The sequence below is a fragment of the Ornithorhynchus anatinus genome, chromosome 8 (genome assembly GCF_004115215.2).
Source record: "Ornithorhynchus anatinus isolate Pmale09 chromosome 8, mOrnAna1.pri.v4, whole genome shotgun sequence".
Classification (NCBI taxonomy): Eukaryota; Metazoa; Chordata; class Mammalia; order Monotremata; family Ornithorhynchidae; genus Ornithorhynchus; species Ornithorhynchus anatinus.
In genome coordinates this window covers 27,124,344-27,150,394 of record NC_041735.1, presented here as the reverse complement: position 1 = coordinate 27,150,394, position 26,051 = coordinate 27,124,344, and the positions used below count along the sequence as shown (strand labels likewise).

The 26,051-nt window shown below is 47.2% G+C and overlaps 1 long non-coding RNA gene across 1 annotated transcript in view; it reads left to right on the top strand.

The window, feature by feature from the left end:
• The window catches only part of LOC114813665, a 74,594-nt gene that overhangs the window by 618 nt on the left and 47,925 nt on the right, over positions 1-26,051 (top strand). The gene's annotated exons all lie outside the window — the stretch shown is intronic.

Sequence of the window (26,051 nt, the reverse complement as noted above, 5' to 3'; positions counted from 1 at the left end):
AATAAATGTAGGATGCAACATTATGTTCAGTAAACCCGATGGATCATTTGCAGGATGCCGAAAGCTAGAACATGAGGCAATCATCCCGCCACACAACAGGAGAGACCCAAGACGGGTTTGAAGAATTGCATCTGGGTTTGTGATTTGTCAGGGACTTACAAGCGGTTGACCCAGTTTGGATGCTACATGATCCCACGTACCTTTGATCCCCTCAAAGCGACCAGGCAGACAGAGAGCAGGGAGACTGCCGAGGAGTCCAACGGTATCTCCAGCGAATCCACGATAGGCTGTGGGAAGGAAGCAGTAATCGGGAAACCCTCTGAGTCGTAGTCACTTCCCTGAGATTTGACAGGAACGTAGTCAATGGACAGAGCTCCTCTGGGAAGGGAAGTGGAATCGGGATGGGCCCCGTTCTCTCCCTCTCTCCTTGCGCCGGGAGCCAGGACCTGTGTAAAGGCTGCCCTCTGTGACTCTGAATCAATGGCAGGAGTGGGCCATTTTTATGAGGCCTTCCCTCTGTGAGGACGAGAGATGGTTGACCCTGTACCTTGCACCAGTTCCTACTGGTAGGAACAGGGCAGAGAGGTTGCCAGTGAGTCTGCCCAACACCCACTTCCGACTTCTTTAAACTTCTTTAAAATTCCTTTCTGACGGATTTAAACATTCTAGCCACAGGTCTCTGAGGGACACTTAGCTGAGGGTGGAGAGTCTGAGGGCCCCCCAGTTATCAGACATCTTGAGGAGTGTCTCCGTCAACTCATCTCTCGTAGGGGCAGAAGCTGCTATGGTGTGTGTATGTTGCGGGGGTGGGGGTGATTGGTTGTTTTTTGGTGAAATTTGTTAAGCGCTTCTTAGGGGCCGTGCGCCGTACTAAGCTTTGGAATAGGCGTGAGCTAATCACGTTGGACGTTAACCATGTCCCATACGGGGCTCTCGGCCATATCACTCTCGCTTCCTCTCTGCCCATTAGGAAGCGTAAGAGTAACACAAGTGGCCACCCAGGTTGCCCGTCACCGGATACTTTGTCAAGAGAAATTCAAGTGTCAAGTGGGATAAGCAGCGTGGCTCAGTGGAAGGGGCACGGGCTTGGGAGTCAGAGGTCCTGGGTTCTAATCCCGGCTCCGCCACCTGTCAGTTGTGTGACTTCGGGCAAGTCATTTAGCTTCTCGGTGCCTCAGTTACCTTAGAACAGTGCTTTGCACATAGAAAGCATTTAACAGATACCATGATGATGATTATTATTATTATTACGTCATCTGTAAAATGGGGATTAAGGCTGGGAGCCTCACGTGGGACAACCTGATTCCCCTGTGTGTACCCCAGCGCTTAGAACAGTGTTTGGCACATAGTAAGCGTTTAACAAATACCAACATTATTATTGTCTCCCCCAGTTAGTCTGTGAGCCTGTCATTGGGCAGGGATTGTCTCTATCTGTTGCCGAATTGTACATTCCAAGCGCTTAGTACAGTGCTCTGCACATAGTAAGCGCTCAATCAATACTGTTGAATGAATGAATGAATTTTACAGATGACATAAACGAGGCACAAGGAGGTTATTATTAATATTATTATTATTACTACTAAGCGAGAAGCAGCGTGGCTCAGTTGAAAGAGCATGGGCTTCGGAGTCAGAGGTCACGGGTTCGACTCCCAGCTCTGCCACTTGTCAGCTGTGTGACTGTGGGCAAGTCACTGAACTTCTCTGTGCCTCAGTGACCTCATCTGTAAAAGGGGGATTAACTGTGAGCCTCACTTGGGACAACCTGATGACCCTGTAATAATAATAATAATAATAATGTTGGCATTTGTTAAGCGCTTACTATGTGCCGAGCACTGTTCTAAGCGCTGGGGTACACACAGGGGAATCAGGTTGTCCCACGTGGGGCTCACAGTCTTAATCCCCATTTTACAGATGAGGGAACTGAGGCACAGAGAAGTGAAGTGACTTGCCCACGGTCACACAGCCGACAAGTGGCAGAGCTGGGATTCGAACTCATGAGCCCTGACTCCAAAGCCCGTGCTCTTTCCACTGAGCCACGCTGTATCTACCCCAGCGCTTAGAACAGTGCTCTGCACGTAGTAAGTGCTTAACAAATACCAACCTTATTATAAGGGACGCAGACAAAGCCACGGAAGGCCCATAGTAAGAGGATGAGAGTGAGTAAAAGTGAGGAGAGGTCAGAAAGATAGGAGAACCAGGATGGATGGTGCGACGGTGCTGACATGTGACAGAGCTGAAATTAGGATCCAGGTCCTCTGATTCCCAGGCCTGCGCTCCTTCCACTAGGCCTTACTGCTTTTCTCTGGTTCTGGGATAACTCTTCCAACCCCCACTGAGGGGAATAAATGCATCCTCTCAATCAAGAGGCGCCAAGACTGGGCAGGAGTTTGGGTAATTGCAAAGCCCACCTGGACCCACTCCGGCCTCGAGATAGGACCCACTGAGGCCTCGTGGATTCAAGACTTGGGACGATAGAGTGCAAGGTGGGGAATCTGGTGAAATGATTGTGCACATGTGCGTGGGTTCACAGGAACCCGCTGCACATGTGGATACAAAGAAAGGGAAACTCATTCCCAGTGACATCTGTAAGAATCCAGGTCTGCTTTACTGGGAAAAAGTATTGCGAGAATCAAAAGGATTTTCCTCAGCAATCACCCTAGAACAGAATAATTTCCAATTCCAGCAAAGCAGACTCTCATCAGAGTTCGCTGAGAAGAATCATGGTCTAGTGGATAGAGCACGGGCTTGGGAGTCAGAGGGCTCTGGGTTCTAATCCCAGCGCACCATTTGTCTGCTGTGTGACTTGAGCAAATCACTTAACTTCTCTGTGCCTCAGTTACCTCATCTGTAAAATGGGGATTAAGACTGTAAGTCCCATGGGGGATGTGGACTGTGTCCATCTTGATTTGCTTGTATCTACCCCAGTGCCTTAGTAGTGTCTGACACACAATAAGTGCTTAACAAATACCGCAAAATGAAAAGGAACCCAGTGGAGCAACTCGGGGATGGGAAAGGAAAGTAGGAAGAGACTTTTGACATTCAGGATTCAGGGTTTGAAATGAGTGAAGGTGGAGGCCATTTTTCTCTGTGAAGCAGAGAGCAGCCTGATGGGTAGGAGGGGTGCAGAGGCTCCACCCTGAGCAAAGCCGGCGCTTAAATGGGGCTCTTTTTAAATTTTTTTTTAATGCCTTTGGACATCAACACTTGAGCAGCATAGAGGGACAAAAGGCCTCTGATCCTCTCATGCAAACAGAAATGGTCGATTCACCATTTAAATCAAAATCCAGTATGAGAAAAGCGATCCCACATTTCTGACGTAGGAGGGAAGTCTTGAACTTCATAATTTTTTATAAATGGTTGCTCCAAATCACATGGTCAGTCAAAACCACAGCGACAATCACTGAGTTCAAATGAGGACAACTGTAAGTAGAAATGCAGAGGAAAACCATACTTCGTTGCGTAAAATGTGAGTTGGCAGGCTAGACACCGGTGAGGGCAAAGAGTCACGGTGGACCTCACATTGAATATCAGACGGCAGTGAAATGCCGCCATTAATGCAACCCTGCCCCTTGGAAAAGTTTACAGGAAATATAGCACCCAAGAAGAAGGATGTAATCCTCCTTTAAGCGCTTACTACATGCAAGGAATTGTACTAAGTGCTGGGGGTTGATATGAGAAAATCAGGGTGGAAACAGTTTCTGTTCCAGGGGTCTCAATCCCCATTTTACAGAGGGAGGCACAGAGAAGTGAAGTGACTTGCCCGAGGTCACCCAGGACACAAGTGGCAGAGCTGGGATTAGAACCCATTACTTTCTGACTCCCAGGCCCGTGACTCCACTACACCATGTAGCTTCTCATATGCTCCCACAGTTGCAGCTGCTACATGGATGATTCCCCAATCTACCTCTCGTGCCCTGATTTCTCTGCAGATTCAGGTTTCCTCAAGCCTTCAGTTCATCTTTACTTGGTTGTCCCACTGGCACCTCAAACTTGACATGTCCAAAACCAAACTCCTCATCTTCCCATCTATCCTACCCCTGATTTTTCCTCTCACCTCAGATAACGCCACTATCCTCCCTATCTCACCAACCCGTATCTTTGGCATTATCCTCCACTCATTTCTCTCATTTATCCTGCAAATTCAATCCATCAGGAAATCCTGTGTGTTCTACCTTCTGACATCTCTAAAATCTGCCCTTTCCCCTCCATCCAAACTGCTACTATGCTGATCCACGCACTTATTTGTTTCCTTGATGACATCGGCCTCCCCTCTGACCTCCCTGACTCTTGCCTCTCAACTCTCCAGTCCATACTTTACTCTGCTGCCCACATCATTTTTTCTGAAAAATCATTCCAACCACATTTCCCCAGTCCTCAAGAAAAACCCTCCAGAGGTGTCAAGTCCCGAGTGGCCAACTCGTTACCTGAGATTATATTAGAGGGTTCGCTTCTCGGGGTCATTGAGGGAATGATCATCGCAACTTAGAAACTAGGTACTTTAATATACAGCCTACAATCAACTGAAAAACAGAGGTTCCCCAAAGAAAACAACTGTACTCCACCCAAACCAGGCATAGAGTTTTTCTACTGCGAGGAAATCAATCTCGTCCCGTGTTCAGGTCCTTATCGAGCCAGACTGGCAGGGGTGTCCCTGGCTTAAGAGGTCCCTCGGGCTGGGGCTGACCCTACCTCCCCTTTGGATGACTATGAGCCGCAGCTTGGGTTTCATTTCGTTTTTTCATTCATTCGTTCGTAGTTATTGAGCGCTTACTGTGTTCGGAGCACTGTACTAAACACATGGAAAATAAAATTCAGAGTACAAAGTACAATTTCCCCCTCCTCCTATACTATTCTTGTTGAGCATAACATCGAGCTGCTTCTGAGTATGCCCTAATACATTACTACCAAATAGTTTGCTCAGATTTGGCAGTTTCTTTTCTTCTCCGATTTTCTTTCTTCTCCCATCGCCAAGCCCGGGGTCCCTCCATGTTGGCAAGATGAGATAAGCAAAAGGCTGGGGGTCGTGTTTGTTGAGAGAATTAATTTAGGAAGTAGATTAGAAGTCAAGTTGCTGTTAAATGAGTTAGACTCAACAAGTGGGTCCGGGGTCACGCTCACGTCGAGGGGTCTCTAGCTTGACTTACTTTCTTTCAAAGCTCCACCCCGGCCCCTGCGATAGCGTGGCACTGGCTTACTTCCAGTATCTGGGCTATGAGTAGCCCCTTGAGGTTATAAGCCTGACATCTCTTACATAGAGGCAAATAAAATATTCGGTGAATCAACAGCCATATAAATACGAGGACTAAAACAATATGTGTTATCATTTGGTCTTCGCTTGGAGCCTGTCTGGCAGAGATCACAGGAAGCGATATGCCAAAGGGCAGTAAGTTTAGCACATTGTTGACGCAACCACACCCACCTCTGCATCAGATGGAAATTCCTTACCGAATTCTTGGTCACTCAGTCAACTCTCTCCCTCCTATCTAACCTCGCTGATCTCCAACCTAGATTTCTCACTCCACTACTTTAATACCAACCTACTTTCTGTACCTCAATCTCATCTATTCTGCCACTGACCTTTTGCCCACATCCTTCCTCTGGGGCTCTGTCCCGCCCCCCATATCCAACAGTGAGATCGAAGGGCACTTCTAAATGCTTTTGTTTGTAAGTGAATGTTTTTAGTTTTTAAACCATCTTAGTGAATTCATCAGAACTACTAGAATGGAGAAATCATTATTTGGGAATCAAAGTTCAGCCAGAGTTTTGAAACTATCAACCTGCTGAGTGGAATGCACAACTTGCATACCCTCGGTTCACTAACCACGCTGAGGAACGCTTATCGGGTCAGGTATAAATGCACCGCTGTGCCTTCCCATCCTGTCTTCACCTCCAGAATGGAGTATCCAGCATCTGTAGCCTTGTTCTGGGGGGTCAAGGCCCCGCTCCCCACAACCCACAGCAGACACCGGCTCCCCTCCAGCCAGTGGTGCAATGACTAGGTGTGTGACTATGGATCAGAAGATTCTAGGTTCCACTCTTGGATGGCTTTTGGAAGCAGCACGGAGGACTGGATAGAACACGGGCCTGGGAGTCAGAAGGTCATGGATTCTAATTCCGCTCCGCCACGTGTCTGCTATGTGGCCTTGGGCTAGTCACTTCACTTCTCTGGGCCTCACTCACTTCATCTGTATAATGGGGCTTAAAACTGGGAGCCCCATTTAGGACAGGGGCTGTGCCCAACCCAATTTGCTTGTATCCACCCCAGCACTTAGTACGGTGCTTGGCACCAGTTACAATTATTATTACTATTATTATCCCATCCCACCCTGCTTTCCATCTTCCAGTCAGGAAGGAGAACAGCACCTGCATCATGAAGTGTATCAGAACCTCCGGAAAGCGAGTGACTGCAGAAGTCACTGCTGGGGACTCTGAACCACAAGGAGAAATTATCTTCCTCTTAACCACATATCCCTCCTGATTTTTGTTTTGTTCTTGATCTTTAGGCTATTTTTGTGATTTAGTGTTTCACTGCTCCCGAGATGCCTGTTTCCACTCCACAGTTCATCCTTGTAATATTAAGAATGTTGGTATTTGTTAAGCGCTTCCTATGTGCAGAGCACCGTTCTAACCGCTGGGGTAGATACAGGGTAATCAGGTTGTCCCACGTGAAGCTCACAGTCTTAATCCCCATTTTACAGATGAGGGAACTGAGGCACAGAGAAGTCAAGTGACTTGTCACACTGCTGACAAGTGGCAGGGCCGGGATTCAAACCTTACGATTATGAGCTCTGAGAGGGACAGGATCCACGTCTAATTCCCTCCTATAATCTCTTTCCCAGAGCTTAGAACAATGCTCTGTACAAAGTGCTTAACAAATACCATTTCTACTACTATGTACTGAACACTGGACTAAGCCCTTGGAAGAGAGCCCATAAACAGACAAAACCCAGCTCTCTAGGAGTTTTACAATCTAGCAGAGGGTAGTAGGAGAGGACAGATAATATACTTTACAGAAAGGAGGAAGAAGCGCTTAATGGCGTATGTAAGTCGATAAGTACAAAAGAGATGTGGGCGACTGAGCGATGAGATGATGGGTTAAGTATCTCCTCCCATTACCTTAATGTGATGGAAAACAAAGATTTTACCGTGAATCAGAATCTCCTTTGCCTCCCCTCCTTCCCCAGCCCTCCCTCGGGTATGGATGATCAATAAATGCTTATTGGATGACTCACTGTTAATTTCTACTTCAGATCTGTCTGTATTTCATTGGCGGTTAAAAACCACCTTGGCTGCAAGTCTTCCCCTTAGTGATAATCAAGGAACCTTAACTGGATGCAACACTTGATGACAGGGAGAAATCCTTTCCGAGCCTTCAGAATAAGAGATGTCTCCGAGGCGCAGATCACACTATTATTTCTAATATGCTGTTTTTAAGATACGTGTCAGAAACCTGCTCTTCTGCATTCTAAAGTTTTTCTAATATTTGTTCCTTTCATTGGAAAAGAAGCAACAGCAATAGAACTTTATTCTCCATTGATCTACTTTTATGGGTTCTGGGCATAAGAAATTAGGAAAAATAGGTAAAGCACTCTAGTTGTCTGGGTACAGATAAGGCATTGTCTCCTCCATTCAATATGCCCATTAACAGAATGTCAGAACGGCTGTATAAAGCTGTGCACGGGTATTACGTTATCGAGCATCGTAATTTCTTCATCAGTTAAATCTTAAGAGATCCTGTTTATTAAAATGAAAAATAGGAACTTAAAGGTAGTGAAAGCCAGGGTTTCATCATCGTGCTATTAACCTTGCGATCTCTTTTAAAATTGCAGCTTTTCCACCAGTGTTCTCATTATCCAGCTCTTCCTCTCAGCGTAGAGGCCTTCTCCAGCCGCTAACAAGTTTTCTTTCTAAGACAATCAGTCTCCACACTGGAGGCAGATTGATCGCATTCTTATCCGCTGGTAATGGTCTCACCAGTACTTAGAACCCCTTAATGGGATCTGGGCACCTTCTATGCTTGCCGAATCCACTGCTGGCTGTATTTTCCTGCCGGTTTATCCTGGGCTCATAATTTATCCTGGAATTTAAGTCTATCTCTCTGGTGGATGTTCTCAGTTCAAGAGGTCTAAAGGCCTCTAGCAGTACCCATCCGGGCTGGGCTATTTCCAGGAGACTTTCTGTGGATAGAGAGAGCGGTACCGACGCGTGATGTCCTAGGATTTTCTGAGGCTTTCCTAGGATTTCCTCTTTCTCCTCCTGCTGCTGAATTTCTCCCTCACCAGACTGTTTTTGTCCCACCGGCCACCTGGCCTTTGCATCATTAGCCAGCGGCTCTGGGCCTTCCTTGCCTTTTTTCTAAGAGGCGACTCCAGTTAAAGAGCAAAGGGGAAGCAGCATGAGGTAATGGATAGAGCACGCGCCTGGGAGTCAGAAGGTCGTGAGTTCTAATCCCAGCACTGCCACTTGTCTGCTGTGTGGCCTTGGACAAGTCACTTCACTTCTTTATGCCTCAGTTACCTCATCTGTAATTAATTTGGGTTTAACCCGGTCCCTGTCCCACGAGGGGCTCACGGTCAAACCCAAATTCCCCCCAGCACTTAATACAGTGCTTGGCACATAGTAAGCGCTTAAATATCAATACTATTGATATTATTATGTTCTTATTTGTTAAGCGCTTACTATGTACAGAGCACTGTTCTAAGCGCTGGGGTAGATACAGGGTACAGGTAGATACAGATACCGGTTGTCCCACGTGGGGCTCACAGTCTTAATCCCCATTTTACAGAGGAGGGAACTGAGGCACGGAGAAGTTAAGTGACTTGCCCACAGTCACACAGCTGACAAGTGGCAGAGCTGGGTTTCGAACCCGTGACCTCGGACTCCCAAGCCCGGGCTCTTTCCACCGAGCCACGCTGCTTCACAGTAATGGTGACCTATCAACTCGACTGCTGTCAAGTGGCCAGGAGTTGTCACAGCTGCATCCCACCGCCATCAGGAGAAGATGCCAGACAAGCAAACTGATGGAATTGCAAAATAATAATTGTGGTATTTAAATGCTTATTATGTGCCAAGCACTGGTCTAAACAATAGGATAGATACGAGTTAATCAACCCTGATTCACCTGGGTGCCTCAGCCTAGAGGAGAAGCAGCGTGGCTCAGTGGAAAGAGCACGGGCTTTGGAGTCCGAGGTCATGGGTTCGAATCCCGGCTCGGCCACTTGGCAGCCGTGTGACTTTGGGCAAGTCACTTACCTTCTCGGTGACTCAGTTCACTCATCTGTAAAATGGGGATTAAGACTGTGAGCCCCACGTGGGGCAACCCGATTCCCCTGTATCTCCCCCAGCGCTTAGAACAGTGGTCGGCGCATAGTAAGCGCTTAACAAATACCAACGTTATTATTATTATTAGGAGAGGGAGAAGTATTGTCTTCCCATTCGTCAGATGAGAAAACCGAGGCACAGAGAAGTTAAGTGGCTGGCCCAGGGTCACAGGCAAGTGGCAGAGTTGGGATTCGATCCTCTGACTCCTAGGCCCGTGTTTTTTCCACTGGGTCACGCTGCTTCTCTGCAGGGGAATTTTTCTGGTGCTGAATATGATCAGGTCATCTGGGACCCACTTCACGCTAGAGACCAAGACTGTATTCGAGCCTCCTCTGCTATAGGTGGAGTTTGTGACAGGTGGAGATATGCTGACTTGAAGCCAAATTTTTAACCATTTGACCCCTCAGCTAAGCCCCCTTTTCCCTCCCTTTCCCTCTGCTCCTCCCCCCTCTCCCTTCCCCTCCCCTCAGCACTGTGCTCCTCCGCTCATTTGTATAGATTTTTATTACCCTATTTATTTTGTTAATGAGATGTCCATCCCCTTGATTCTATTTATGGCTATTGTTTTTGTCCATCTCCCCCGATTAGACTGTGAGCCCGTCAGTGGGCAGGGATTGTCTCTATCTGTTGCCGAATTGTACATTCCAAGCGCTTAGTACGGTGCTCTGCACACAGTAAGCGCTCGTGGCTCAGTGGAAAGAGCCCGGGCTCGGGAGTCAGAGGTCATGGGCTCGAATCCCGGCTCTGCCACTAGTCAGCTGTGTGACTGTGGGCAAGTCACTTCACTTCTGTGGGCCTCAGTTACCCCATCTGCAAAATGGGGATGAAGACTGTGAGTCTCACGTGGGACAACCTGATTCCCCTGTATCTACCCCAGCGCTTAGAACAGTGCTCGGCACATAGTAAGCGCTGAACAAATACCAACATTATTATTATTATTGTCGAATGAACGAATCTCTGTGACTCTCGTGTGTGTGTTGCTTTTCCCTGCCAGTATCTCTCTTTCATTTTTTCCTTTCACTCCCAGTGACTATTTCAACCCCAGTCACCAATGATGATCTGGCTCTTTTAAAGCGGTTGTGTTTTGTTTTGTTTCGGGTTTGAAGGGATGCAATGGGCAGGGTATTGGAGCTCTTGTTTTTAATGAATTCTATCTTCTTCACGGGGGGATTGCGAAGATTAATGTGTAAGTAAGTTTTCTAAAATGCCTCGAGCTTCTCGGAGGAAAGACGCTATATAAATGCAAAATAAAAACTAGGAGTGCACGGCCTCTCCGTTCCCATAAAACGCTTCGTGGAAGTGCCGAGGGCTTGGGGAAGGGGGGTGGGGAGAGGGGTTGGGAGGACGAGAGGAAGGATTCCCCGCTCACTGCATCCCCTCCCTCCTTCAACCCTGCTTGCAGGTTTCCTCTGTCTTTAGCACTGCCTTAAAAGTTTTAAATGATAATGATGATTGAGGTCACCTCCCGTCAGGTCAGGGTTAGTGGAGGAACCTCAGGCCTGAGACTCCAGGACTGAGAATCTCCTGGAAGAAACTGTGGACTGTGAAGTGCCTCTGATGGCCGAGAGGGAAGAGCCCGGGCTCGGGAGTCCGTGGACCTGGGTTCTAATCCCGGCTCTGCCACTTGCCTGCTGTGTGACCTTGGGTAAATCACTTCTCTGGGTCTGTTTCCTTATCTGTAAAATTGCGATTCAATATCTCCTCCTCCTATTTAGCCTGTGAGCTCTATGTGGGAAAGGGACCGTGCCCAACCTATGTTGCATCTACCCCAGCGCTTAGTACAGTAGTTGGCTTAAGCACTTAAAAAATATCACTGTTATTGTTGTTATTCCCTTCTAGCTGCGTTCCCGCTGGAGCTTGATGGGCACAGAGGAGTAGGCAGGCAAGAGTGAAATGAGAAGGGCTTGGGAAGGGTTTTGATGTGCAAGATCTATTTAATAATAATTAATAATTATAATGGTAATTGTTAAGTAATGACTTTGTGCCGGTCACTGTAATAAGCACTGGGGTAGATACAAGATAAATGGGCTGACACAGTCACTGTCCCACATGGGGCTCACAGTCTTAATCCCCATTTTGCAGATGAGGTAACTGAGGTACAGAGAACTTAAGTGACTTGCCCAAGGTCACACAGCAGAGCCGGGATTAGAAGCCAGGTCCTTCTGACTCTCAAGCCCGTGCTCTATCCACTAGGCCATAAGTAGGGTGGCCAACCATCCGGCATCATATTGGATGGCCCCGGTTTTAGCTGACCAGTCTCCTTCCTGGATCTGATGGATGCTTTTATTCCCCCTTAAAAATTCTGGGGGCCTGACTTTTGCCACCCAGATGCTGTCCCAGGCTTCACACTGAACTGGGAGGGGATCTCAAAGGTTGTAAAGCAAGTTGGGGCTGGCGGGGTGGGTAGGTGGGGAGGGTGTTGCCCTGGAGAAACACTACTGGATTGTGTGAAATCCACAAAGTGCCAGGAAAGGTGACCTGTGACATCAGCAGGTTAGGCAATGTCCAGGTGTGATATGGATGATGTCAAATGTGTATCCTGGCCTAATTAAGGAGAGTTGTCAGTGGGTGCCCCAAAGAACACTGACGGTAGCTCAAAGAGCTGCCTGGATGGGCATAAACCCTTTGAAATGTTTTGGGTGCAGATGGAGGGGAGAGTGGATATTTGAGCAAAGTTAGTCGAGGAGTTGGGCCCAAATTATGATAGGCAATTTATACTTGTAGGGTTTACGATGTTTAGACACTGTCTTCCGCCATTCACTTTCCAAGAATCCCTCAAATGCTCCACTTCATTCCTTTTACGGAGATAGTCATCCTGCCGTTACAGTCAAGCCATGATCTGTATATTTTTCAAGAGAAAACAGAGATGACAAACTCTCATATTAACCAGGAAATACAAAGCTTTATAGGCTAAATTAAACTTAATTATAAACCTTCAGGTTGAAAAGCTTTTCCTCCTCCCAAAGGCATGGGCTAATCTCAAACCTCAATTCAAGAAAACTACTACTATTTGAAAGTAAACATGAGCGACTGAACTTGTACTCAACAGGTATTTGAAGAGTTTGGCACTGGTCAGTGCCCCTGGGAAAGTTTTATGTCAAGATCGTGTTCTCCAGAGTCTCTTTCAAAGAACCTTATCTCCCCACTGGCACTAGAGAAGCAGCGAGGCCTGGCGGATGGGGTACGGGCCTGAGAGAAGGACCTGTACTAAGCGCTTGGGAGTGTACAATATAACAGAGCCGGTGGACGTATTCCCTGCCCACAAGGAGCGTACAGCTTAAATAGCTCCCCGCCTCTTCCCTCAGGGAGATGTAGAACTTGCGAAGGAGAATGAGAAGGAGTGGCCAGAGACGTAGGAGGAGAGACAGGAGAGGACAGTACCCGTCAAGCCAAGGTTAGACAGTGTTCCCAGGAGAAGGGGCTGGTCCCCAGCGTTAAAGAGAGCAGAGATGGTAAAGAGGATTAGGATGGAGGCCTTTGGATTTTCCCAAAATGGGGTTCTATGAATGGTCGTTGAGCTTGTCAGTGGAGCCTGGTGATTGGCGCCATTTCTATTTCTCCCTCTTGGTCTCAGCTGTGATCTCAGCTTCCGCTCTGCGCCATCTCATTTCTTATCACTGACTCGCAGGCTGGTCCTTCCAAGTTGTCTCCCAGTTCCCACTGCTGTTGCCAATGGCTTCAGGTTTTCTTTCGTTGCTTAACACATTTCGTTTGGGTTTTTTTGTGGTTTCCCCATTTCAGTCATGGTAAGTAAAGATAATTATCCCCTAGGGATAACGCACTAAACTAAGTACAACAGACACAAGAGACACATTCCCTGCCCCTAAGGAGGGCACTATTTTAATGGAGAAGAGCCTGAGTGAGGGAATAGTGGCAGGGGAGTAATAATAATAATAATAATAGTGTTTAAGTGCCTTACTGTGTTCGAGGCTCTGTACTAAGCGCTGGGGTAGATACAAGCAAATCAAGTTGGACACAGTCCCTGTCCCATGTGGGGTACACAGTCTCAATCCCCATTTTACAGATGAGGGATTTGAGGCCCAGAGAAGTAAAATGACTTGCCTAAGGTCCCACAGCAGATAAATGGCAAAGCCAGAATTAGAACCCATGACCTTCTGACTCCCAGTCCCTGGCCCTTACCACTACGCCATGCCGCCGCTTATAGAGTGAGATATGGCCAGAAGGTTGGCTTGGGGGGATGAAAGAGGGAGCTGAGGAGGAGGGTCGGTTAGAAATTTGGGAGGAGATGATGTACGTGAAATGTATTTATCATATCTATAATTGATTTCTATTAATGTTTTTCTCCCCCTCTATACTGTAAGCTCGTGGTGGGCAGGGAGTGGAGAAGCAGCATGGCTCAGTGGAAAGAGCCCGGGCTTCGGAGTCAGAGGTCATGGGTTCGACTCCCGGCTCTGCCACTTGTCAGCTGTGTGACTGTGGGCGGGTCACTTCACTTCTCTGTGCCTCAGTGACCTCATCTGTAAAATGAGGATTAACTGTGAGCCTCACGTGGGACAACCTGATGACCCTGTATCTCCCCCAGCGCTTAGAACAGTGCTCTGCACACAGTAAGCGCTTAACAAATAACATTATTATTATATTCTCCAAAGCTCTTAACAGAGTGCTCCGCACACAGAAAGCACTCAATCGATATGATTGAATGAGTCAAAATGAATGAATGAATGCATGCATGCATGCAAAGCCCTGAAGCTGACAGTGAGGTGTTCTTGCCTGAGGCAGAGGGATATGGCAAAGCCATTGGAGGATTTTGAGCGTAGGAGAGAGAAGTGATGCCTCAGTGGATTTTATAGATCGGAGGCCAGGAGACTAACAAGGAGGCTGACGCTATTTCAGTAGCCGTCCGTAACCTGGTCTTCTGTTTTCTGCCCAGTGAAAGTGGTCTGCGTTAGGCATCTCTGTGTTCTAGAACGTCAGAGTTCGGGTATTATTTTGTCTTCTGTTGGCTGTGAGCCACACGGGTACACGCATGAACCTGCTCTAGAAGATTGGCTGGGACAATTCTATACATTTTTATTTCGGTCTGAATCTGGATGTCCAGTTGACGCTACACTCGATCTGTCGATCTCCCAAAAGACGTATTAGCCTTTTGCATTTATTTGTCTATTCTTGCACCAGTAGATAATGTGATGCTTAGGTAGAAGTGGCTGAGGTCATTTTAGCCTAGCGGAAGGAGACGCTTGCCTTTGTCCAGGGTTTACCAGGTGCATCCGATTCGTGGCCTCAGACTTCAGGTTAATTGCCTGTCCACAACACTTTATTGATTTGTGCAAAGCGGCTCATAATCGTCTGCTGAATTCCTGAGTGTGTGCTCCATTAGAGCAGTTATCAGCATTTGACTGGCTGATGCATATTTGATACCCGGAGTCAAATTGAGAAAGATTTCCAGAGAACCGGAATTATATTCCACACCGACATCTAGTTAACAATCGGCAATATTTATTAATAATAGTAATAATTTTGGTATTTAAGTGCTTGCTATGTACCAGCCACCGTACTCAGCGCTGGGGAGGATACAAACAAGTCAGGTTGGACACAGTCCCTGTCCCACGTGGGGCTCACAGTTTCAATCCCTACTTTAAAGATGAAGTAACTGAGGCACAGAGAAGCGAAGTGACTCGCCCACCGGCACACAGACAAGTGGCTGGGCCGGGTGGAGCCCATTACCTCTGACTCCCGGGCCCGTGTTCTATCCACTGGGCCATACTGCTTCTTGTGTATACTGCTTCAGTGCGCACTGAGTGTGAAGCACCGTACTGATCGTTTGGGAGAATAAACAGAGGAGAGAAAAACCCATTCCTTTCCCTCAAGGAGCTTCCGTAGGCTAGTGGAAATAGCATGGGACCAGGGGGCAGGAGATTGGGGTTCTAGTCATGGCTCTGCCATCTTGGACAAGTCACTCAATTTCTCAGTGCCTCCATTTCCTTATCTGTAAAATGGAGATAAAATCCCTGTTCTCCCTCCCTCTTAGACGGTGTGCTCTGATTATCTTGCAACTACCCCAGTGTTTGGCATGGTGCTCGTCACGTAGTAAGTCCTTAATAAATATCATCATTGCAGCATAATGTGGGAGACAAACAAAAATGGCTTACGAATACAAGGAGTGGGAGGAAGAAGTAATTTATTCATTCAGTTGTATTTATTGAGCACTTTCTGTGTGCAAAGAACCGTACTAAACGCTTGGGAGAGTACAGTATAACTGTAAACAGGCACATCCTCTGCCCTGAGTGATCTCCCAGTCTAGAGGGGAGGAGACAGGCATTAATATTAAAAAAAAATTACAGATATGTACCCAAGTGCTGTGGGAATGGGTGGGGGGATGAATAAAGGGAGCAAGTCAGTGTGACTCAGAAGAGAGTGGGAGAAGAGGAAAGGAGGGCTTAGTCAGGGAAGGCTTCTTGGAGGAGATATGCCTTCAATAAGGCTTTGAAGGGGTAGAGAGTAATTGTTTGTCCAATTTGAGGAGGGAGGGCTTTCCAGGCCAGAGAAAGGATGTAGGTGAGGGGTTGGCAGCAGGGTAGATGAGATCGAGGCACAGCGAGAAGGTTAGCTTTAGAGGAGCCAAGTGTGTTGGCTGGGTTGTAGTAGGAGAGTAGCGAGGTGAGGTGGCCAGGTGACAGAACGCTTGAAAACCAATGGTGAAGGGTTTTTGTTTGATGTGGGGGAGGATGGGCAACCACCGGAGTTTTTTTGAGGAGTGGGGAGACATGTCCTGAATGTTTTTGTAGAAAAATGATCCGGGCATCAGAGTGAAGTATGGACTTAAGTGGGGAGAGACAGGAGACAGGGAGGTCAGCAAGGAGGCTGATTGTATTAATGTGATAGTTTGGATGGAGAGGAAAGGGTGGATTTTAGTAATGTTGTGAAGGTAGGACTGACAGGGTTTAGTGATGGATTGAATATGCAGTTTGAAAGACAGAGAGTAGTCAAGGATAAAGCCAAGGTTATGGGCTTGCGAGACAGAAGGGCTGGTGGTGCCATCTACAGTGATGAGAAAGTCAGGGGGAGGACAGGGTTTGGGTGGGAAGATGAGGAGTTCTGTTTTGCACACGTTAAGCTTGAGGAAATGGGAGGAGATCCACGTAGAGATGTCTTGAAGGCAGGAGGAAATGCAATGTGACAGTGATAGAAAGGAAGTCGCGCAGCCACAACAGGATCAGAAATTCCCAGATTCCTTGTCTGGCTGTAGAGACGAGACTAAGCAAGATTGGACTTTATGCCGAACCCCAAGTTTACTCCATTGACGACGGGGAAAGGGTCGGGAAAATCGGCTCCCATTGCAAAGCTAGCCAGCCTATCATTAGGAGGTAATTCCAGCATCTTTGTACACTTTTCGGGGCAGCAAAACGATTTTAGGAGATGCAGGAGGCCAAAGATACTGATTGATCAATCGGTGGCATTTGTTGAGCATGGACCGTGTGCAGAGCACTATTCTAAATGCTTGGGAGAGTATCGTACAACTGAGTTATAATCTAACTAAAATCTAAGGCCAACTATAAAGACAATAAAAAGCATTAAGCAGCCATGAACACTCCCTGACTCCTCCTTCCTATGCAATGCCCCACAGTGTTGAGTATTGTCGTGCACACTGTGGAAACACAGTGCACGCTCTAAACCCGACAGACCACGAGACCCTGCATAAATAAATAGATGCATAAACATTCAAGGTGGTCACTGACACTGTAGTCTATGATACCAAGTGGAAAGGCTGAAAGGGGTTGCAATTTCTCATCGGTGATCAAGCAGGATGCTGATAGCTCTTTATGCAGTCTCCTTTTTGAATCAATATCCGTGTGCAGACCGAACAGTTTTTCGCAACCAGAAGTCAATTATGAAGCGGGCTCATCGTGTGTAAATACTGTAAAAGCTATAATCCAACCAGCCCTTCCTGGACTGCAGACAGCACAGTGTAACGTGCAAACTAAAATTCAATCTGCTCACAGCAATCCCTTCCTCCATCGCAGCACCCCACGGTGCAGAAAACTAAACACCGTTCCCTGAATGCTTCCACTATCCAAGAACACAAAATAGCCTAATTCCTTAACCATCTCTCCAGTCTGAACGGATTCCATCCGCCCCCCCCTTTTCAATGTCATGGTGATTTCACACGATTACCATCCCAGGGGGAAGAACTTTGCTACATTTTGGGAGACAAAAAATTGTCCAGTAATCTGTGCAATAGAGAATTGACTGCCTGGCACATAAAATGCTCTTCTCTGGTTAGTCAGTGGCCGGAAAGCAGAATGGCACCAAAAAAAAAAAAAAAAAAGCTGAGCCACGGGGAGGAGAAGCTATGTCTTGAGACAGAACAGTTTCCTGCCATTGTATCTTTGAGTGCGGAAGTCTATATGAGATGTGGGTGTTAGAAAAGTGGAACAGGTTGAAAAGGATGCTAATTTCTGCAAGCCTTCGAAAACCTGTTTGGATCTCTGTGTGGTGGAGATAAGATTCTGCTGTCGTATCGACTGCCACTCTGGTTCCAAATTTTATGCTTTATGCACAGCAGTGGGGCATTAGAATTGTAAAGCTCTTCCTTTTCCCTTCAGGAGTTGTGTTTTTTTTTTCTTCCCTCTTTTGGGGCATGCGTGTTCCTGCAAGGTGAGATGAAAACGGAAACGTTGGAGTTTTTCCTTTCTCTCTCTGGTTACCAAGTGAAACGGTTTAGAGGGGATTCACAAGAAACGAGGTGCCGACGGCGTTAACTAAGCAACCCGGCTAGCTGAAATTTTCCCCTCACAAAGGCCTCAGACACTAATGACCTTCCTCTTTGGCCATTTGCCAGCTGTTCTGGTTCCTTCTGGGGAGCTCTCTCCTCGACTGTGGACACCAAGTGAGCTTTTTATGGGAAGCAGCGTGGCTCAGTGGAAAGAGCCTGGGCTTCGGAGTCAGAGGTCATGGGTTCGACTTCCAGCTCTCCAACTTGTCAGCTGTGTGACTGTGGGCAAGTCACTCAACTTCTCTGTGCCTCAGTTACCTCAGCTGAAAAATGGGGATTAACTGTGAGCCTCAAATGGGATAACCCGATTACCCCTGTATCCACCCCAGCGCTTAGAACAGTGCTCTGCACACAGTAAGCGCTTAACAGATACCAACCTTATTTTTGGAATGGGGAAGAGTTTGCGATTTTCTGGAACTGGTTTTCTTTGAGGAGTCTTTCCCTTATTGATGAAAGGGAAAGGAAGAGTGGTAGGCCTGGGTAAAGTGAACAACTCTGACCTGTGTGTATGCATGCCGACTGCACGAAAGCCATCTTTACTTTTAAGGTGAGAGAAAAGAAATACATACAGGGGATAGGATGGTGGTTAATAATAATGATGGCATTTGTTAAGCGCTATGTGCCAGCCACCGTACTAAGCGCCGGGGTGGATACAAGCAAATCGACTGGGACACAGCCCCTGTCCCGTGTGGGGCTCACAGTCTCAATCTCCATTTTACAGGTGAGGTAACTGAGTCCCAGGGAAGTGATGTGCCCAAGGTCACACAGCAGACAAGTGGTGGAGTCAGGATTAGAACTCGTGACCTCTGAATTCCAAGGCCCGTGCTCTATCCACCATACCATGCTGGTTGTATGTATGGGAAAGATGTTCGGTCACAGGGGACCTTGACTATATGTGTGCTGAAAACTCTGGAATGAGACTTCCAGAGAGATTAAGATGCCTCTTTCCTTGGGGGGCTTTGCAAACAAAAAAAAAAAAATAGACACCCACTCCCACCGGTTTAGCCTTTCTTCCACCTGGATCCAGGGAGCTGGACCAGATGATCTATAATAATGACGATGGTGGGATTAAGTTCTTATTTGGGGTCAAGGACTGCGGTTGATACAAGATAAACAGATCAGAGTCCCTGTCCCAGTCGGGGCTCACCATCTCAAGGGGAAAAAGAAAAGGTTTTGAATCCCCCCGCCATTTTGCAGATGAGGAAACAGACCCAGAGAAGTTAAGGGAGTTGACAAAGGTCACACGGCAGGCAAGTGGTGGAACTGAGACTAGAACTCTGTTCTCCTGACTCGGGGCCCTTTTTACCAGACCTCGCTGATCTCCTTGTAGAGTCTTCTACTGAAGCAGCGTGGCTCAGTGGAAAGAGCCCAGGCTTGGGAGTCGGAGGTCATGGGTTCTAATCTCGCCTCCACCGCTTGCCAGCTGTGTGACTTTGGGCAAGTCACTTAACTTCTCTGTGCCTCAGTTGCCTCATCTGTAAAAGGGGGATTAAAACTGTGAGCCCCACATGGGACAACCTGATCACCTTGTATCCCCCCAGCGCTTAGAACAGTGCTTTGCACATAGTAAGTGCTTAACAAATACCATTACTATTATTATTCTAGCTCTTTGGAATTAGAAGACTGGGACAGCACCTGGGCCATCCCAGCTTAGTTAGTAAGGGCTTAACAATAAGCATCATAGATTTGTGCCGAGTCTCCTGTTTATTACTGGGGTGAATGGAAGATAATCAGCACCCCCTGCCCAACATAGGGCTCCCTACCTAAGAGGTAGGAGGGGAGGATGTCTTATTCCTGAGGCAAAGAGGCATCAAATGCCTCGCTTGAGGTCACAGAGCAGGCCAGAGTTGGGATTAGTTCCCAGGTCTCCTGATTCCCAGCCCTTTGCTCTTTCCACCAGGCCATACGACCTCCCTCCTTGGTTCCCCCAAAACAGGGGATTGGCAAGTGCTGGGCTGACCTACCCTGTCCCTGGGGGTTGTCTGCTGCTTGGAGAAAGCCCCTAACCCTACCTGAACCTGGTGGATTCTTCGGCATAACGGGCTTGCCAGGCTGTGTCTGGGCACCTTGGATCCTCTCCCAGAAGAGGGGTGAACCCAGGGAGCTTCTGGTTATGATCTGACCCTGGAATGGGGTAAGAGGCAGGTTCCTCCCCGGCTACCCTCTCCTCAAGTGGTCAAGTGCATTGTCGGGGGTGAGAGAAGGTACCCTGCACAGTTTAGGAACTCTCAACCTCCTTTCAGCCGCCATTCCTTTCCCAAGCAGCCTGAGAGAGGGCTATTTCCCAAGGTCCCTGAACTCCATCCCCAGGGCTAGGAGGGTGAATTATTTTCAGTGCTTCCTGCTGCAGATTGGATGGGGAATCCAACCCCAAGGAGCAGCTGTTCCCATTATATTTCTACAGTTTAGCTTTTGGTCACAGCTGGAAGGAGGAAAGAGCTGCAGAGCACTAAAGTGAACAAAACAGTTCTCCGACCTTTCAGCAATTTCAAGGTTGAGACGCGGTCATCATGGTAGTCGCAGGCCGAGGAACGATTGTATTCTCTTTCCTAAACACCGAGTACTGACTTGAAATTTACTTTCAGAACTCCATAGGTGTCTTGGTCAGACGACTTGTTGAGGGTTTTGATGGTAATGTAGCAATTACTTTTCCCTCATCCTTATCGATTAATCAATCGATGGTATTTACTGAGCGCTTACTGTAGGCCTAGGACTCTACTAAGTACGTGGGAGAGTGCAGTACAAAAGAGTTGCTAGACACATTCTCTGCCCTCAGAGAGCTGGGAAACAGAATGGCCTAGTAGATAGAGGACGGGCCTGGGCGTCAGAGGGTCATGGATTCTAATCCTGACTCCTCCCCTTGTCTGCTGGGTGACCTTGGGCAGGTCACTTCACTTCGCCTCAGTTACATCATCTGTAAAATGGGGTTTGAGACTGTGAGCCCCAGGTGGGACAGGGTCTGTCCGACCTGATTTGCTTGTTTCCACCCCAGTGTTTAGTACGGTGCCTGGCACATAATAAGCACTTAAGAAATCCCACAGTTATTATTATCATTATTATTACTATCTTGTATGTACTGCAATGTTTAGTATAGTGCCTGGCACAGAGAGAGCCTTGGGAGCTGGGGAGATTGGACAGGGGTTGAGGAGTGGAAGTTGTTCTCCTTGCAGCTGCTGATCACACCCAACTCCTTAGAATTGGGTGTGATTTATTATATCTGTAATTCATTTATATTAATGTCTGTCACCCCCTCTTCAGCTCACTGTAGGCAGGAAATGTGTCCGTATATCATCCCGGCTTTGCCACTTGTCAGCTGTGTGACTGTGGGCAAGTCACTTCACTTCTCTGTGCCTCAGTTACCTCATCTGTAAGATGGGGATTAACCGTGAGCCTCACGTGGGACAACCCGATTACCCTGTATCTACCCCAGCGCTTAGAACAGTGCTCTGCACATAGTAAGCGCTTTACAAATACCAACATTATCGTATTGCACTCCCCCAAGCGCTTAGTAGAGTGATCTACACACAGTCAGCACTCAAGAAATACGATTGAATGGATGAACGAATGGATAGAGGCCCCACACTTGCTCCATACTGCTGAACTCTCCGTCCTCCAACTCACCCCAGGGCCACGGATGCTGTCCGGGTCATCCCACGAGGATATCTGCCCCCTGAGACTTTTCCGAAGGCTGGAGGGTCAGTCCAACCGGGCAACTACTGGGAAAACCACTCCAACACATGTCCCACTGGCATTGGCAAAACCCAAGTCCTAGGAAGGCAGGCCCAGAGAGCTCTGGGGTGCTCTGCACACAATAAGCACTCAATGCCGCTGATGATGAGGCTCCAGTACCATTTGGCAGCGCCCTCGGGGTCTGAGCTGCTCCATCTGGGAACATGCTGCTTGCCTTGGATGGGGAAGGAGACTAAAAAAGTTGTCTCTCAGCGTTTCTAGCCTTGTCCAAACTAGACTCACCAGAGGTCCTTCACTACGGAGCCTTAACCTGGCAGTGGAGAAACAAACCAGAGTCTATGAAACTCAGACACAGCTGCACATTAAGTAGAGGGGAATCATTCCTCTGGCCTGGGACATCTTTCTTCCTCAAATCCGACAGATTTGACACTCTCCCTCTCTTCGAAGCCTTATCCAAGGCACCTCTTCTCCAAGAGACCTTCCCTGACTACGCCCCCCTTTCCGTTTCTCCCACTCCCTTCTACATTGCCCTCACTCGCTCCGGTTGTTCATCCCCCCGTCTCAGCCCCAGAGCCCTAATGTACACATCCGTAATCTATTTATATATATTAATGTAGGTCTCCCCGCTTCTAGACTGTAAGCTTTTTGTGGGCAGGGAATGTGAATGTGCCTGTTTATTGTTGTATTGTACTCTCCCAAGCGCTTAGTACAGTGTGCGGTGCACACAGTAAACACTCAGTAAATGATTGAATGAAATCAATGGTCACAGGAAGAACCAGGATCTGGGAGTCAGGAGAGCTGGGTTCCAGTTCTGTCTCTGTCCCTGACCTGCAGGGTGACTTCAGGCAAGTCACTTCACCGTTCCAGGCCTTTTTGTTTAACTTCAGCCCTGATTAACACAAAATCTGAGTCCAACCTTTCCCAGTTTGGTCACATTTCCAGGATGACAACAATCCAGGAGCGTGAACCTAGAAAGAACAGAGTCAGGTGACAGTTGCCATTTAGGGAAGGGGGAAAAAGAGATGGAAAGATGACATATTTAACCCATATCGGCCAGCCACTGAATAAGAGCTGGGAAGGAACTGATTTAAAATAGGTAGAAATGAATTGCTCCAGTGTTTAATTTAATCTCTTGGCATTGAAATGCTTCAGAAGAAAAAAAAGGTCAATCCGTAAGTGTTGTTATTTTTAGGACTGCCTGTTGGTTCAAGATCTTAGATGTGTAGTATATTCTTATCAGTCCCCCTGGAGCTGGCTTTAAGACTGATCTCTCTGAAGTCTTTGCTTTTTCAAGACAGAAAAAAATGGGGAGAGAGAAGGAGAAAGTGGGAGAGTGAAAGAGAGTGAGAGCTTGTAAGTATGAAGGCGTATGTGGGCAAACTCTGCATAATCCTATCCTGAAGTGATAGAGTTATCACCATAAAGATAGGATTTGAGCCTGCGGAATGAAAGCTGCTTTCGCTCTCCTTTAGCTCCCCTGCCAGCAGAAAAATTGCATCTGATAATAGTTTCCACTTTACCCCTCACCCATTTCCTTGCACCACCCTGGATTGACTCGGCAAACAAGATGGAAACTGAGGGAGTCATTTTAAAAGCTTAAATTCATCAGCAGCAAAGAGATCGCCCTAATTAAAATAGGTCCCTGCTCCCCCAGTCAGAAAAGTAAGCTTTGGAATTACAGACAGCAAATAACTTCCAGAGGGAAACGTTCCACCTTCTTTCTCCCAGCTTGAAACATTGAAGTGGATTTTGTGCCTAAATTACAACATCACGGTTTAGTGGAAAGAGCCTGGGACACAGAGGACCTGGCTTCTAATCCCGACTCTGCCACTTCCCTGCTGTGTGACCTTAGTCAAGTTGCTTAACTTCTCTGAGCCTCAGTTTCCTAATCTGTAAAATGTGGATTTAGTACCTGTTTTCCCTCCTATTTAGACTCTGATTCCCTTATAGGACAGTGACTGTGTCCAACCTGATTGTTTTGTGTTTACCCAAATGTGTAGCATACAGTAATAGTTTAACAAATACCATCGAAATAATCATTATTATCATAAGTAAGCGCCCAAGCTCTTTTTTGAACGAGCGCAAAGTGTTATGCACACATTCGGTTCCTCCTCCTCCTCATCATCATCAGTGGTATTTATTGAGCACTTACTGTGTGCTCTCCACTTTGGAGAGTACAGAAAATCAGAGTTGATGGACATTTTCCAGGCCTACACAGTCTCACACAGTCTAGAGGGGAAGACAGACATAAATATAAATACTTTAAAGAATAATTGATAGACAAACACAGAAGTGCTGTGGAGCTGATGGGTCAAATATCCAGGGAAAAGAGGGTTTAATCAGGAAAGGCTTCTTGGAGGAGATGTGCCCTCCAAAAAGCTTTGAAGGTGGGGAAAGTAGTGAACTGATATATATGGAGAGACGGGGAATTCCGGACCAGAGAGGACACGGGAAATAATAATAATAAAATAGTATTTGTTAAGCACTGACTATGTGCCAAGCGCTGTTCTAAGCGCTGGGGTAGGTACAAGGTAATCAGGTTGTCCCAGATGGGGCTCACAGTCTTAATCTCCATTTCACAAATGATAACTGAGGCACAGATAAGTGAAGTGACTTGCCCAAGTTCACAGAGCAGACAAGTGGCGGAGCCGGCATTAGAACCCACGACCTCTGACTCCCAAGCCCCTGCTCTTTCCGCTAAGCCACGCCGCTTCTCAAGGGGGTCAGTGGAGAGGCAGATGAGATGGAGGCACAGTAAGCAAGCTCACGCTAGAGGAGGGTAGTGTGTGAACTGGATTATAGTAAATTAGAGAGGTGAGGTAGAAAGGGGCAAGCTGATTAAGTGCTTATAACCTGTAGTACGGAGTTTTTGATGGATGCAGAGTGGATGGGCAATCACTTGAGGTTCTTGAGTAGGAAGGCATGGATTGAATGTTTTTTGTTTTGATTTTTTTAGAACAATGATCTGAGCAGCAGAGTGAAGTGTAGACTGGAGTGGAGAGAGACAAGAGGTAGGGATGGTAGAAGGAAGATACGATAGTCAAGAAGGGATAGGGTTAAGTGTTTGGATCAGCGTAGTTGCAGTTTGGGGAGAAGGGCAGATCTTAGTGATGTTGTGAAGATAGAACCGATCGGATTTAGTGACACTGAGTATGTGGGTTAAATGAGAGGTATGATTTGAGGATCATCCCAAGGTTATGGGCTTGAGAGACAGGGAGGATAGCGGTATTGTCTACAGTGATGGGAAAGACAAGAGGAGGACGGCATTTGTGTGGAAAGAGAAGGACATGTTTAATTTGAGGTGCCTAATTCTTTCCAGTCCACGGTATGTGGGGAAAGGATTAAGTTCATCTCCATTTTGCCAGTGGGGAAAGTGAATCACTCAGTGTCACAATCATCCAAGGCAATGTAGGGTACAGAATGAGCCGGGGTCCTTATCTGCTTGCTGCTCTCCCTCTCTCCAGATGCTAAATTCTCCTAAATTCCTTGGATCAAATGGGCTTACCTAGGCCCTTTAAAGACCCAGTACACTCTCAGACTATGTCTTCTTGCTACTTAACAATAGTAATATTAATTATCTTGATGACTATGGTATTTAAGTGCTTACTGTGTTCCACGCACTGGGGTAAATAGAAGATAAATTGGAATATAGTCCCTTTCTCACATGGAGCTCACCATCTAAACAGGAGGGAGGATGGGTACTGAATCCTCACTTTAAAAATGAGGAAACCGATGCAAAGATAAGTGAAGTGACTTGGCCAAAGGCAGAACTGGGACTAGGTCCCAGGTCCTCTGACTCTCAGGCGGCTGCTTGCAAGTGCCTAGTACAGTGTCTGTCACATAGTAAGCTCTCAATAAATATCGTTGATTGGTTGATTGATTTCTGCTAGACCATGCTGCTTCAGCTTGTTTCAGGCAGTCTCTATGGGAGACTCTCCAATACCTCCCTGGTCATTGGTTCCTTAGCCTCAACACTCTTTCTGAACTCTCCCCTCCACCTTCCACCTTTCTTCCTGATGTCTTTTTTCTTCCCCCATGGGCCTAGCCCCCACTTTTTCTCTGCCATTCCCATTTCCTGCCCACCCCACGTCCGGCTTCCATCTCGGATATTCATCTTGCGTGTTTGAATTCTTCCAAAAATCCCTCACTCCCCACCCAGCCTGCGGGGAGACAGGCAAAACCCTAGTGGTTGTTTTGGTTGCTGTGAGAAGCAATTTATTCAACAATGCACCCGGCAGATAGAAGCGAAGCAGCTGTTTGTTGCTAAGAGGATGCATACGGAATCGTGACCCCCAACCCCAGACTC